General features: G+C 42.9%; 1 protein-coding gene across 1 annotated transcript in view; it reads right to left on the bottom strand.

The window, feature by feature from the left end:
• Window positions 1-17,021, bottom strand: part of LOC309565657 (large ribosomal subunit protein eL34-like) — a gene marked incomplete at its 3' end in the record, with an annotated part of 1,069,281 nt that overhangs the window by 434,806 nt on the left and 617,454 nt on the right. The window lies entirely within an intron of this gene.

The following is a 17,021-nucleotide window of genomic DNA, read 5'->3' as shown; positions in this document are numbered from 1 at the left end:
GGATAGACGGATAGATAGATAGATAGATAGATAGATAGATAGATAGATAGATAGATAGATAGATAGATAGATAGATACTCTATAATACCAGAAGTATTGGGACGCCTGCCTTTACACGCACATGAACTTTAATGGCATCCTAGTCTTAAGCCTCGTACACATGCGTCGAAAATCGGCAGGGAATTTTCGTCCGACGACCGATTTTCGGCTTGTTAGTATGATGCTTCCAACAACCGACTCCGAAAAAAATCTGGTGTGCAGGCTATAAAATTTTTGTCCGCCATCAAAACACGGCCGATTTTCGTGCAGTCAGTACAGATTTCGACAGGGAAAAATCTAATGAGCAAGTCTGGGCATGCTCAGTGAAGGAAGAACACAAAAAAAGCAAACCAACACATGACATCACTTCTGAAGTAGAATTTTGTCGGGCGAGAAAATTTGTGTGCAGTCTAGGCACATTCCAACCAACAGACACCACTCTGGACAAAAGACGGACGATCGGTGCGTGTGTACTAGGCTTTAGTCCGTAGGCCAATATTCCGTTGGCCCACCTTTTGCAGCTATAACAGCTTCAACTCTTCTGTGAAGGCTGTCCACAAGGTTTAGGAGTGTGTCTATGGGAATGGTTGACCATTCTTCCAGAGACGCATTTGTGAGGTCAGGTATTGATGTTGGACGAGAAGGCCTGGCTCACAGTCTCTGCTCTAATTCATCGCAAAGGTGTTCTATCGGGTTGAGGTTAGGATGCAGTCATGTTGGAACAGGATGGGACAACCCCAAAGTGTTCCCACAAAGTTGGGAGCATGGAATTGTCCAAAATGTCTTGGTATGCTGACGCCTCAGGAGTTCCCTTCACTGGAACTAAGGGTCCAAGCCCAACCCCTGAAAAACAACCCCACACCATAGTCCCCCTCCACTAAATGATTTGGATCAGTGCACAAAGCAAGGTCCATAAAGACATGGATGAGCGAGTTTGGGGTGGAGGAGCTTGACTGGCCTACACAGAGTCCTGACCTCAACCCGATAGAACACCTTTGGGATGAGTTAGAGTGGAGACTGCAAGCCAGGCATTCTTGCCCACACCAGTGCCTGACATCACAAATGCACTTCTGGAAGAATGGTCAAACATTCTCAAAAGAGTTGAAGCTGTTATAGCTGCAAAGTTCCAACTCAATATTGAACCCTACAGACTAAGAATGAGATGTCATTAAAGTTCATGTGCGTGTAAAGGCAGGCGTCCCAATACTTTTGCCTCATATAGTGTAGATAGATATGCAGTGCTACCCCCCTCAGGAGCTGCTGATAATTTCGGCCTATTTCCCCCAGTAACAGGATACATAGCCAGGCATTTTCAGCATTCTTCCTTTGGCTCAAAGACCCCTTTTGGGTTTTGATTGGAAAAGGAACTTGGATAGGGATGGGGAACACGAGACACTTCGGAACTGAAGAAATACACAACTTGAAGGCTGCTAGGCTTCTGGTTGCTCTGTACAAAAAAGCAGGCTGTATTGCACAACCTCTGGCTGCATTGTACTGCATATCTTGTACAACTCCTGGCTGCTCTGCACAACTCCTGGATGTACTGGGCAAACTTTTAGCAGTATTGCATTCTCCTGGCTGTTTTGCACAACTCCTGGCTGCACTGCATTTGCTTAAAGCGGAGTTACCCCTAAAAGTAAAACTTCCGCTCATATGCTTCCTCCCCCCTCTGGTGCCACATTTGGCACCTTTCAGGGAGGAGGGGGGAATGGGTACCTGTTTTTGACAGGTACCCTTCCCCACATCTTGGAGACAGAGCCGCGGAGATATCCCCCAGAAGTTGGGGCCCCCTATTTCTTCCTCCGCCACCAGGCCAATTAGAAAGCGCAGCGTGCTTCGTGCATGGGCAGTAGGGAACCATCTGTGAAGCCGAAAGGCTTCACTGCCGGGTTCCCTTACCCTGAATGGTGGCAGCAGCACCTGAGAGCCGATACGAAAATTGGCTTTGGGTGCCAACATCGCAGGAACCCTGGACAGAGTTCTAATATTTAAAAGTAAGCAGTTACAGTATTTGTAGCTGCTGACTTATATTTTATTTCTGAAGAAATTACACTTTGCTACAATGTTAAATAGTGCGTGTACAGCTTGTATAACTGCCGGTTCACACTGTTCCTACTTGTCAGGCGACTTGGTCGCCTGACAAGTAGCGGTCCATGCTGTGCAATGGTTCCCGTTCTAATAGGAGCGACTCAAGTCGCCCCGACTTAGAAAAAGGTTCCTGCACCTTTTTTTGCAAAGTCGGAGCGACTTGCATTGACTTCCATTATGTGAAGTTGTTGCAAGCCGCGCCGAAGTCGCGGTGCACGAGCGACGGCATTAGTCGCCCAAAGTCGGGTCGGATCAGTGTAAACCGACACTAACAGTGTAAATTTGCTGTCCCCTCAAAATAACTCAACACACATGTCTAAACCACTGGTAACAAAAGTGAGTACAACCCCTAACTAAACTAGTCCAAATTCGGCCCAATTAGTATTTATTCATGTGACTCGTTAGTATTACAAGGTCTCAAGTGTGAATGGGGAGCAGGTGTGTTAAATTTGGTGTTATCGCTCTCACTCTCTCATACTGGTCACTGGAAGTTCAACATGGCACCTCATGGGAAAGAACTCTCTGAGGATCTAAAAAAAAGAATTGTTGCTCTACATTAAGATGGCCTGGGCTATAAGAAGATAACCAAGACCCTGAAACTGAGCTGCAGCATAGTGGCCAAGGCCATACAGCGGTTTAACAGGATAGATAGATAGATAGATAGATAGATAGATAGATAGATAGATAGATAGATAGATAGATAGATAGATAGATAGATAGATAGATAGATAGATAGATAGATAGATAGATAGATAGATAGATAGATAGATAGATAGATAGATAGATAGATATAGAGAGATAGATAGAGAGATAGATAGAGAGATAGATAGATAGATAGATAGATAGATAGATAGATAGATAGATAGATAGATAGATAGATAGATAGATAGATAGATAGATAGATAGATAGATAGATAGATAGATAGATAGATAGATAGATAGATAGATAGATAGATAGATAGATAGATAGATAGATAGATAGATAGATAGATAGATGGGTACTGCATATGGGCAGTAGGTTAGACATCAGTGTTGCCAACCGTCAGTACTTTTACTGGCAGCCAGTAAAGGAAAAAGGTTGCCAGTAAAAAAAATATGACTGTGACACTCGGGTCAGAACTGCGCATGCGCTGTTCCAGTCCAAGATAGATAGATAGATAGATAGATAGATAGATAGATAGATAGATAGATAGATAGATAGATAGATAGATAGATAGATAGATAGATAGATAGATAGATAGATAGATAGATAGATAGATAGATAGAGAGATAGAGAGATAGAGAGATAGATAGAGAGATAGATAGATAGATAGATAGATAGATAGATAGATAGAGAGATAGATAGAGAGATAGATAGAGAGATAGATAGAGAGATAGATAGAGAGATAGATAGATAGAGTGCCTTGCGAAAGTATTTGGCCCCCTTGAACTTTGCAACCTTTTGCCACATTTCAGGCTTCAAACATAAAGATATAAAACTGTAATTTTTTGTGAAGAATCAACAACAAGTGGGACACAATCATGAAGTGGAACGAAATTTATTGGATATTTCAAACTTTTTTAACAAATAAAAAACTGCAAAATTATTCAGTCCCCTTAAGTTAATACTTTGTAGCGCCACCTTTTGCTGCGATTACAGCTGTAAGTCGCTTGGGGTATGTCTCTATCAGTTTTGCACATCGAGAGACTGAAATTTTTGCCCATTCCTCCTTGCAAAACAGCTCGAGCTCAGTGAGGTTGGATGGAGAGCGTTTGTGAACAGCAGTTTTCAGTTCTTTCCACAGATTCACGATTTGATTCAGGTCTGGACTTTGACTTGGCCATTCTAACACCTGGATATGTTTATTTGTGAACCATTCCATTGTAGATTTTGCTTTATGTTTTGGATCATTGTCTTGTTGGAAGACAAATCTCCGTCCCAATCTCAGGTCTTTTGCAGACTCCATCAGGTTTTCTTCCAGAATGGTCCTGTATTTGGCTCCATTCATCTTCCCATCAATTTTAATCATCTTCCCTGTCCCTGCTGAAGAAAAGCAGGCCAAAACCATGATGCTGCCACCACCATGTTTGACAGTGGGGATGGTGTGTTCAGGGTGATGAGCTGTGTTGCTTTTATGCCAAACATAACGTTTTGCATTGTTGCCAAAAAGTTTGATTTTGGTTTCATCTGACCAGAGCACTTTCTTCCACATGTTTGGTGTGTCTCCCAGGTGGCTTGTGGCAAACTTTAAACAACACTTTTTATGTATATCTTTAAGAAATGGCTTTATTCTTGCCACTCTTCCATAAAGGCCAGATTTGTGCAGTATATGACTGATTGTCGTCCTATGGGCAGAGTCTCCCACCTCAGCTGTAGATCTCTGCAGTTCATCCAGAGTGATCATGGGCCTCTTGGCTGCATCTCTGATCAGTCTTCTCCTTGTATGAGCTGAAAGTTTAGAGGGACGGCCAGGTCTTCGTAGATTTGCAGTGGTCTGATACTCCTTCCATTTCAATATTATCGCTTGCACAGTGCTCCTTGGGATGTTTAAAGCTTGGGAAATCTTTTTGTATGAAAATTCGGCGTTAAACTTCTCCACAACAGTATCTCAGACCTGCCTGGTGTGTTCCTTGTTCTTCATGATGCTCTCTGCGCTACAAACCAACCTCTGAGACTATCACAGTGTAGGTGCATTTATACGGAGACTTGATTACACACAGGTGGATTCTATTTATCATCATTAGTCATTTAGGTCAACATTGGATCATTCAGAGATCCTCACTGAACTTCTGGAGAGAGTTTGCTGCACTGAAAGTAAAGGGGCTGAATAATTTTGCACGCCCAATTTTTCAGTTTTTTATTTGTTAACAAAGTTTGAAATATCCAATAAATTTCGTTCCACTTCATGATTGTGTCCCACAAAATTACAGCTTTATATGTTTATGTTTGAAGCCTGAAATTTGGCAAAAGGTCGCAAAGTTCAAGGGGGCCGAATACTTTCACAAGGCACGATAGATAGATAGATAGATAGATAGATAGATAGATAGATAGATAGATAGATAGATAGATAGATAGATAGATAGATAGATAGATAGATAGATAGATAGATAGATAGATAGATAGATAGATAGATAGATAGATAGATAGATAGATAGATAGATAGATAGATAGATAGATAGGTACTGCATATGGGCAGTAGGTTAGACATCAGTGTTGCCAACCGTCAGTACTTTTACTGGCAGCCAGTAAAGGAAAAAGGTTGCCAGTAAAAAAAATATGACTGTGACACTCGGGTCAGAACTGCGCATGCGCTGTTCCAGTCCAAGGCGCAAATGGTGTAAATAGACAATTAAATGTGGATATAAAATAGTAAAGTGGAATTTCTCCCACACTGTCATCTGCTACACAAACGTGAAGACGTGATATATAGTGAACAATGGGAAAAAGTAGCGCTCGACAGAAATGAATGAATAAATGAATAAGTGAATAAATATACAAATAAACAATGAATCGTGCAACAAAGTCTCTGGTGTTAAAGCAATTGGATTGATGTCGGCCAATATGCAAAACACAGACTTGATAGGGTGGTTTCTTTAACAAAGCCTTCACCTTCACACGATCACCCAGTGGAATAAGTGTATGAGCCGCTTACCAGATTCACTGGACCCCTTAATTACAGGGGGTCAAACATGCTGTGTATTCCAATAGGGATTCTAGTGCATCTCGCTCCCATAGGTATACAGTAGATCATCACAGCCAGAATTGATGCCATAATCAGAAAGCCAAGCCATATACAGGGATAAAAGAATACTCTCATGGTGCAGTATCTCTTAATGGTCAAACATTTATTTAAGATATATTGCACTTACTAGACATAGGTAGATAAAAAGCCTTCAATAAAATTATTTGCTGGGGATGGGAGACGCCGCTCCACGCTGCGCTCCTCAGACCTCAGACCCGGATGTGTATGGTCTCACGTTCCCGACGTTTCGTCAGTCACAGCTGACGTCATCAAGGGACCATCCAAGTGCCTGCTTCAGTATGTTTAGGCAGCACCAGCGGGGGGGAAGGTCTGGCAGAGGCAGTGCCTGAGCTTATCTTGTGATGTCATGGTGCAAAAAAACTGAGCTTAGTGGCTGGATCTGTAGGATGGGTGCAAGACAAGCCGGGCGCTGTTTGGACTAGCGTGGACAGAAGGGATCACCTGGTGTGGAGAAAGACTGTCACCGTGACTCAGGAAGGGACATGTCATCATCATCTGTGCTGCTGCACACTGCTGTAGTCAATTACATGTGTGTATGCGCCTCCCCAATCTAATTTCTTGCCCTCCTGTCCTGTCCCTAAGCTACTTACTTACTATATCGAAAATAAAATAAGAAATATGTTTTTTGTCCTCATATCCACGTTAAATCACATTGCTAATTGCATATTCTACTTGTTTATAGCCTAAAAACTGAAATTTGCACTTAAACCTGTAATTTTGTAACTTTTGGAAATGCCAGTAAAAATATGTGACAACACTGGTTTATGTTTATGATGACACTACGACCAATCGTACATCCCCAGAGAAACCCCCTACTGGCACTGTACAGGATGGAGGAAACTGCAGAAGGAACTGTGACATATAACATGTCCCTGCCAGGGATAGCGCCGGAGGAGACATAATCCTATCATATGGGACATCCCAAAGCAATGCATCTGAGGGGAGGGGGACACCAAATTAATACCGCCATCTGACCCTTAACAGAAGGATTACTCCTCCTGGGTCCCAACATCCACTCTATAGAAAGGAGTGGACGTGTGCACCGACGACCAGGTCGCGGCCTTGCAAATCTGAGCCATAGAGGCTTTATTGGGATGTGCCCAAGAGGCACCTACTCCTCTGGTAGAATGTGCCTTTACAAGAAAAGGCGGAACCTTTCCTACTAAACCATATGCCTGGGTAATAACCTGGCAAATCCAACAGGAAATCATAGATTTAGATGCTGCCAACCCCTTCCTGGGGCCTTCTGGCAGCACAAACAAGCTCTCCTTTTTTACGAATATGAGTTGTTTCCTGTAAATAAAATTTAAGTGCACGCATTACATCAAGGGAATGCAATAACTTTTCCTCCTCTGAGTGAGGATCTGGAAAAAACAAAGGTAGTATAATGTCCTGATTCAAATGAAAGGCGGACATTACCTTGGGCATAAAATCTGGGTGAGGATGTAAAATCACCCCATCTTGATAAAATATCAAGAATGGCTCTTTACAAGAAAGAGCTGCTAGTTCCGATACACTTCTAGCTGAAGTTATTGCAATCAAAAAGACCGGTTTCTTGGTCAAAAGAACCAGGGGAACCTGCCCCAGAGGTTCAAAAGGCTGTTTTTGCAAAACTGCCAACGCCAAATTTAAGTACCAAGGACACAATGGTGGCTTCACTGGAGGAAGCAAATGTACTATTCCCCAGACGAAGGTTTGCACCAATGAATGGGAAGCGATCAGTTCCTGGAAAAAGACCAATAAAGCTGAAATCTGCCCTTTAACCACTTTAACTCTGCTCACATTGCTGCTACTGCAGCAATGTGGCTCGTTATCGTCCAGCGGCGTAGACCTACATCGCTGGACTCCGCCCCTTGTGGGCGGCGCGTGCACGCCGCCGGAGGCTTGCTCCCGCTGTTTTCAGTCACAGCGGGAGTCGGGCCAGGGGAGGAGCAGCGGCGGGGAATCTAGTTTGGAGATCCGCCCGTTTGTGTAAACAGAGCGGGTGGATCTCCTAAGTGACAGGCAGGGACAGATAGCATGGTTCAGCATAGCTGAACATGCGATCTGTCCCTGACTCACTCAGTCACCTCCCCCCACACACGTTAGTAAGCACCAGGCATACATTAACCCCTCCCTCTCCAATAAAATTAACCCCTTCCCTGCCAGTGTCATTTTTACAGTAACAGTGCATATATATAGCACTGATTACTGCAGTAATGTCACTGGTACCCCCAAAAGTGTCAAAAATGTCAGTCAAGGGTCCGATCTGTCCGCCGCAATGTCGCAGTCCCGCAAAAAAAAAAGCAGAGCGCCGCCATTACACGTTAAAAAAAAAACACCAAAAATGACAGAAATCTTTCCCTTAGTTAGTAAACGCAATAACTTTTGCGCAAACCAATCAAAATACGCTTATTGTGATTTTTTTTTACCAAACATAGGTAGCAGAAAACAAATTGGCCAAAAATCTAAAAAAATTTTGATTTTTACATTTTTTTTGGGGGGGGGGGGATTTCATATAAAAAATGTGAAAAATAGTTATTTTTTCAAAATTGTCACTCTTTTTTTGTTTATAGCGCAAAAAGTAAAAATCGCACAGGTGATCAAATACCACCAAAAAAAAACTCTGTTTGTGGGAAAAAAAGGGCGTAAATTTCGTTTGGGTACGGCATCGCACAGCCACGCATTTGTCAGTTAAAGTCACACAGCGCCGAATCGCAAAAAGTGGCCTGGCCGTAAGACAGCAAAATCCTCCGGTGGTAAAGTGGTTAATTGTGCTCAGGGCTAATTTCATATCTACCCCTGCTTGCAGGAAGGATAGAATTCTCCCGATGATATGTGTGGGGATGCCATTTCCTGGCTTCACACCAGGCAATGTAGGACTTCCAGACCCTGTAATAAATATTTCTAGAGACTGGCTTCCTGGCGCTTATCAGTGTAAGTAAATTTTGGGTGTCGTGTCAGTAAATTTCAATCTGGTAGGTTGACAACACTGATAGACATACCTGCCTCAAATTTCATTTGATTCCTGCTGAACTGGCTGGGAAGATTCCTCCATCCATGCTGTTTAGTGTGGAAGGAGGATTTAAGTGGTTTTCTATCTTTCAGCACACAAACTAAACAAGGAAAATGTATATGTGTATGGCTGGCTTAAAGATAGATAGATATATGCATACATATATACACACAGTATATACATATACTGCAGATGTAAAAAAATAGATACAGTATAATCATTTGGAAGGCTATGGAAATGTCAGCACTCACACAACACAGAGAGTCTCCAAAAGAGAGACGGATCGAGATGGAGTGACAAGCTTTAGTCTCAAAGATCTTACTTCCCAGAATCCTAATAACCTTTCCCAAGGTTAAACGAGATGCCTTAAGGCAACTGCCTCTAATGATGAAAGGGACACTATAGGACAGTAATGCTCTTTGTAATGTTAATAAACCTTTATTTTGATATCAGATGATACTCAGGGGGAAAGCTGCCAGTCTTATGTTTCGGCAGAGAATCTGACAGTTTAATGCTGGCAGAACAGAGAGGGTAGATTTCAGTAAAATTGTGTTAATTTGACAAGATAAAGCAGCTTAGCTGTTCTCTCCATCCCCTTACCATTCAGCAGAGTGACACCCATTAGAAGAGGACACAGCCGGAAAGTTTTGTCCTTTATGGATATAATCATTTATCTCCACTTCGCATTGATGTTTCATTAAATTGTCAGCTCTATATCATCCTGCAGTCATTATAAAAAACTTAAAGTAACAGTGTCATATTAATAAATTATTGTTATCTTAGCCTGAGGTTGGCTTGCTGTGTGTAAAGGCGCTTGTCCTTGGGGAACGGCTGATAATCTATAGTTCTCTATTCTAAAAACCAGTCACGTGTGTTTATTAAAGGGAAAGCAAAACATAAATTGAAGGGGGATGAATGGAGACAGTTACATACAATAGATTCCAGATCAGTATCCACCAAATGTTATTGCTGTGTCCAGGAGCTTTGTAATCTGTCCATAAATATATTCTTTCCATTATATCCAGGCTATAATATATTTCATGTCTGACTGAGGCACACTGGTTTGCCACAAAAGGAATCTGTACAATAATTTAGAAGGAAATTAATTTTGTCTATGATTGATTTAATTATTATTATCATTATTATTATTTTTTTAACAAGATTAAGCACTGATGTTATAATTCATTTTATAATTGCTTATATTAAAAAAACAAAACCGATGTTAGAAATAATTTTACAATTGCATATGATAAAAAATAAAACTGATGCTAGAAATCATTTTACAATTTCTTTTTTTTTCCCAATAAATTATTATTAGGTTTTTCAGAAAGAGACAGTACAATAGGAAACAATAAAGGAAATAATAACAATTCCAGTTTTACAATGGAATATCAAATGGAGGATTGTAACGGAACTGCCGACCCACACTTGTACTTGTGGTCTTCCATTAGGATACGGCTTCCTTGCAGTCATGAACATATATACCAGATTTTCTCAGCCAATCTCATACAAAGCTAGCCGACAACTTAGCTTGTACAAGTTAAGGAAACTTCTCCTTTATTGAACAGTTTCACACTCAATTTATACACACATGAGCACATCCCTCTCCTGATCAAATTACTACACACAGGTCAGGGGTTGCCTGATTACATTATCATATGCAGATGAAATTGTATACAGAAACAGAATTAACCTGAACTGATTATCTGGCCATCTGGACAGAACAATGTGAGGTCACTAACATTTAACAATGGGACAGGCAGACTTAACACAATCCACACCCCAACTCAATAGATAGACAATAGGACAAGACTGCCAATGACAGTCTGTCCCACTACTACATTGAAACACATGGAACACACATCTAGGTGTCACAGACTCCATAGCAACAGGCCACAGGTCTCACAGTGCAAAGTGGGATCAAATCTCCACATTTCTTGAGAGACACCGTTGACAAATATCACTCCCCCATCTGAAGCCATCCAAACCATTCTCTTAGCCTCCCCCAAGTATCTGTCCCTCACTCCCAGTGACGGTGAACACCGTCAGAGGGATAATTGCTATAACTATATTAACAATAACCAGTTGGAGTAGTGAGGAAGAAGCTGAGGTTATTAATGGGGGTCTCCCTCCTTTCAGTATAAGTACGGATCCGTCGAGGAAGGGATTGATAATTGGAGATCCTAAGATGGAATTGTGATTGGGGTTCTGAAGCTGGGAGCAGCTCACCAGGCCCTGTAACCAGTAATGTGCCTGATAAGGAAACTCAGGAGTCCATTGAGAGAGGGGAGCTGGCAGAAAAGTTGGGGTTTTGTGAGGCCTACACTAAAAGGGTCCCAGACCTCACCCCACCTACAAACTATGCCCGGGCTTGGGACCAAAATGAAGCGTATAGCTCCCTGATCAAAAGAGACAAGACCCCCTTTTCATTGCCTGGGAGAGAGACAGGAAGACCCTCCCCAGGCTCTCAAGAATGCAGCGATGGATGCAACGCAAGGTAGCTATGGAATATGGCTATGATTATCCATACGCTCCTAGGGAGGTCATGCTGAACATAGAGGCCAAGAGAGACTTTTGGTGTGATGAGGCCATTTGGGATTTTCTCTTTGCCTGTAAACCTTTTTGGGATTCACCCAGGACTGACCTCAAAGAGAGATTTGATGCAGTAAAGACTCAGTGGCTGTATGGACGGGGACCAGGTGGAAGTTTGACGCCCGGAATGGGCAGGGCCAGGCCTAGTCCATCCGAGTGCGGGACAGCCAGCGAGCCCTTGTCAGGGTCCCTCACCCAGAATATTATATTTGAAAAGGCTTAAAAAAAAAAAAGGGAATTTGTGCACCTGAGCAAAGTAGGGCTGGCTAGCCATCGTTTCAATGAAAAGTATAATGCTGAAGTTCACAGTTATGTTGCTGTTCAAGAATGGTTGGAAAAAAAATTGTTATTCTACAGACCCCTTGGGCCATTGGGCAAGGGTCCTAAAGAGGAACTCTAACTTCACAAGATCCCTTGGGCCAACAAGCCATGATCTCTGGATTACAATTGTTAAAAAATAAAGAACTGAATTGAAACAGGTGACTGTCGCAGTGATGCGCAGTGCATCCAGAAAGTTTAGTGCTTTTTGGGTGCTCTAAAAGACCCCTTACATTTCACTGACTCAGCAGGACTGCAGGCCACTCAGGCTCCAGTGGTTTGCCCTGTATCCATCAGGAGAAGTATGGTGAGAGACAGCAGGAAGATGCTGTAATTGTGTTCTCCAAAGGACTCTGCAATCAGGTAGTCAGTGATAGGACACAGATTCCCCCAGGAGGAGGGGGAGATTGGACCCAGCGTGTCAAGCACTGAATAGCAGAGGAGTCAGGGACTGGATTAAGAAGGTCACCCTTGCGAAGAGGGACTTCTTACTCAACGGTGCAGGTAGATAGTCATGTAATGATAAGTTTGTGACATATGACTAACTTTACTGTTTCCTTTACAGGTGGGCTCACATTAGAAATAGACAGTTAGGATATGTAAATGTGTTACATCCTCACCAACAAAGTTTGTTGGTAGGGGGTGCATCTTTTCATGCACCTAGTATATTGTGAATATTGTACAAACAGAGATGTCCTTATATGTTTACACTTTATTTATTTGTACATTTGTTCTTCCCTTTTCCCCTTTTTCCAAGTTTGTGGCATACTCCTAGTTTTTTTTTGTAGATTTTTGTAGGAGGCGGCTGCCTAGGAGCCAATGGGGACATGGCTTATTTTTGGTGGGGGGTGGATGTAGCACCCTCCTAGGTAGGTGCTAGCAAGAAGCATATGGGTGGCCCTGTCTGCATTTTAGGGGGAGCTGATCATTTAGTTAGGATGTCACATGCTTCCAGGTGTGACCTGTTCTGCCTGGGGAGTCTCCCCACTGTAGTCAATGAGGGCTCTTATTGGACAGTGGAGGAAACCTAGCCAATAGCACACCAGGGCTTGTGGCTATCTCAGTGGGCAGAGTTTACCGCAGTGCACCCTGGTATGGGCTATAAGTCTGAGGGGAGCATGTGACAGGGCATCTTTGGCGGGAAGCAGAGTCCCAGGAGGAGGGTCATGGCTGTCCTTCCTCCTGTCAGCGCGAGTGAGGGTGTCCTGGGCAGTCGGCCTAGAGGACGAAGGTTGAGCTGCAGAGAGAGGGATCCAGAGTGCTGTGGACCGAGTGGAGCTGCTGGGCAGAAGTTTCAGGGAAAAACAGTGTCGTGAGTACTCGAAAACCGCCCAGGGGTCTGCCTAGGAGAGGGGACCACTCCAAAAGGGAGAGGGACCTGGGAGCCAGCTAACCTGTGGAGAAAGTTTAGAGAAAGTGGGTGTCAGTGTCTAAGCCTTGAAGATAAGTGAGAGAAAGAGGGTGCAGGTGTGGGCCCTGAAGTGTTTAGCAGTGCAGCAGCAGTACAAGTAGCTATCTCAACAAGGACTGCTTAAGGGAGCTCAAAGAGGACTTCTTTAAGTATGAAAGCAGTCCAAGGTAAATGTGGAGTTAACAGGCAGTAAGCCAGCATTAACCAGCGTCATCCAGCATCTAGTCAGCGTCAAGTCAGCGTTTATCAGCATTTTCAGTTGTCCCTAGCAAATTGTGCATAGTTGAGCCAAAGGAGTATCCCACTCATATCCTTCTCCCATCCAAGTTCTAAATAAATACAAAAAACCCAAAGATACTAAACTGGTCATTGTCTCAGTGCTCACACTTGGAGGAACTAGCACAAAGGTACTTTTGTTGCACCCGGTGACCCAGGGGGACCCATATCCAGCAAAATGGCTGGGAATACTGCTACATTTGGGGGCTCATTTGGGATTTCACCCTGGGTTACCAGGCTGGTTGCTGACGGCAATGGCCACAACAGAAAGTCAAAATCTCAATGTTTGTGCCCAGGACTTTACTCCAAACCCAAGACAAGTGTGAGGTCAGCTCTGCAGGAGACAGGGAGAGTGGGATCAAGATTGATGTTTGATGTGATATATGTGCACATGGAAGGTTGCCTGTGGCAACAGAAATGTTCCAGTCAATACTACAAAATGGCGGGAACCTTCCACTTATGAAATGTACTCTGCTATCAAGTATTGGAGAGCAGGGAAGAGATGTATGTCAGTGAATCAAAGTTGCAGCTGCTTAACGGAGAAAGGTCCAGGAGTGGACGAAGAAAATGGCGTCCAGGGGCACAAGGAGCAAGGTGCCAGGTGTGTGTGCAGGCTATATGGACTGATGTTGACCGTGCTTATGACAGCGGGGCACTTGTTCTATACAGCAATTGCAGTAATACTGTGAAGATTGCAGTCAGCCAGTTGGGAATACTGCTACATATATATAATTATATATATATATATATATATATATATATATATATATATATATATATATATATATATATATATATATATATAATTATTATTATTTTTTTAGCAGAGACCCTAGAGAATAAAATCGTTGCAATATTTTTCAAATGCAATTTTTTGGGAGGAAATATGCTTTCATGAAATAAAAACAAGCCCAATTTTTTCATGTAACGTGAAAGATGATGTTACGCTGAGTAAATAGATACCTAACATGTCATGCTTTAAAATTGTGCATACTTGTGGAATGGTGACAAACTACGGTACTTAAAAATTTCCATAGGCAACGCTTTCAAACATTTGAATGGTTTCCTATTTAGAGTTACAGAAAAGTCTTGTGCTAGAATTATTGCTCCCACTCTAACAATCATGGCAATACCTCACATGTGTGGTTTGAACACTGTTTACATATGCCGGCATGACTTGCGTATGCGTTCGCTTCTCCACATGAGCATGGAGGTACAGGGAGCTTTACATTTTTTTTTTTTCCATAATTATTTATTTATTTTTTTTTTTTTTACACTGTCCATTTAAAAAAAAAATGTTGATCACTTTTCTTGCCGTCACAGGAAATGTAAACATCCCTTGTGATAGTAATAGGCAGTGGCAGTGTTACTCTTTATGTAGGGAAGGTAGGTATGGACCATAAGGTGAGTACCTGGATAGAGAACTGGCTCCAGGGGAGAGTACAGAGGGTGGTGATTAATGGGGAGTACTCGGATTGGGCGGGTGTGGAAAGTGGGGTCCCCCAGGGTTCTGTCCTGGGACCAATCCTGTTTAATTTGTTCATAAATGATCTATAGGAGGGGATATCTAGTACAATCTCAGTATTTGCAGATGATACTAAACTAAGCATGCCAATATCTTCTATGCAGGATGTGGAAACCTTGCAAGCAGACCTGAACAAAATAACGGGGTGGGCAATTACATGGCAGATGAGGTTTAATGTTGAAAAATGTAAAGTAATGCACTTGGGGGCCAGAAACCAGAAAGCAAGCTACTCACTAGGGGGGGAACCTCTGGGTGAGTCTAGGATGGAAAAGGACTTGGGGGTACTGGTAGACAACAAGCTTGGCAGTGGCATGCAATGCCAAGCCGCCGCAAGCAAAGCCAACAGAATACTGGGATGTATAAAAAAGGGGATTCACTCCAGAAATAAAGAGATTATTCTCCCACTCTATAAGACTCTGGTCCGGCCACATCTGGAGTATGCTGTCCAGTTCTGGGCACCGGTCCTCAGGAAGGATGTGCTGGAATTGGAGAAAGTCCAGAGAAGGGCAACAAAAATAATTAGGGGAATGGAGGACATCAGCTATGAGGAAAGACTACAAGCACTGAACCTATTCTCTCTGGAGAAGAGACGATTGAGGGGGGATATGATATCAATGTACAAATACTGTACTGGTGACCCGAGCATAAGGAACAAACTATTCAGAGAAAGGAGATACAATAAGACACGTGGCCACTCACTAAAACTAGAGGAAAGGCGGTTTAACCTTAAAGTGCGTAAGGGGTTCTTCACTGTAAGAGCAGTAAGGATGTGGAATTCTCTTCCACAAGCAGTCGTATCAGCAGGGAGCATCGATAGTTTCAAAAAACTAGTAGATGGACACCTTAAAGACCACAACATACAGGGGTATACAATGTACGGTTAAAAGCAAACACACACACGCATCATAGGTTGAACTGGATGGACTGATGTCTTTTTTCAACCTTACTAACTATGTAGGGATCTGGGGTCTTAAAGACCACAAACCCCTCCTCTGCACTTAAAAGCATTCAAAACACAAGTTTGGCTGTTTTGAATGCTCTAATTTTTTTTCTAAATCTGGCGCCTTTAAGGTTTCAGCACCCGGAAGTGATGTCATGACATCGCTTCTGGGTTTTTACATCGGAGACCTGATCAGAGCCTCGGAAGTCGGCGGGAGGGGGGGACGTCCCCTCCCGTTCCTTGTAATGACAATTGAGCGGCTACTTAGCCGCATCGGTTGTCATTACAAGAAAGCCCTAGCTGTAGGCATCACCCCGGTACAAACCCCTGAAACCGAGGCCACATATTTGCATTCAGTCAGTGTGAAGGGGTTAAACTCTGATTAAAAGCGAAGTTCAGGGTTTTTTTTTTCAAAATCATGCTTACCTAGGAGCAGCATCTGTCCCCTGTGGGCTCTAAGACTGAGAACCGAGTGATTAAAGACCACTGATCGCTTGGTTTTTTAGAGCTCTGTGAGCAGAGAGCTGGTGACTGTCAGTCACAGTTGTCTGCTCCGCCCCCCACGTGCACACTTGTGCGCTGGGCTGTGGAGGGGACTGGAGTGGCGTTCTCAGGCTTACAGTGGCTCACAGAGAGGCTGAGCCAGGTGCTGGTCCAGGGTTGTGGGCGATCCTGACTTTATTGTCATGACCTTGTCTCAGCCTGGACCCGCTCTGTGAGGTCAGCCGACAACAGGCTTCAGCCTGCTGTCTGCTGAAAATACGTCACAGGGATGCAGAACGAACTGCACTACTGTGATCCACATTAAAAGTACAGCTAAACAAGCTTTGTCTGTACTTCTCCTTTAATGCTGTGCCATTTACAGTTGTGGGAATGGTATAAACAATATTTTTTGTTAAGAAAATGTTTACTGTTTCTATATATAAAGGATTTTATAAGTCTTAGGAGAATATTGCTTAGGAGAAATATTTATTTTGTTTTTGCAGCAAAATCCTTATTTCAGGTGCTGGATGAGGATGAAACTATGCATAAAATGTTATATAGCTGGCAGTTCTGCAGTTGACATAAACCATCCAATGTTTGACCATCTGTGA

The sequence above is a fragment of the Pelophylax lessonae genome, assembly GCF_965119305.1.
Source record: "Pelophylax lessonae genome assembly, chromosome: 10".
NCBI classification, from domain to species: Eukaryota; Metazoa; Chordata; class Amphibia; order Anura; family Ranidae; genus Pelophylax; species Pelophylax lessonae.
The sequence above is the reverse complement of the archived record's forward strand: the minus strand, read 5'-3'. Positions and strand labels throughout refer to the sequence as shown.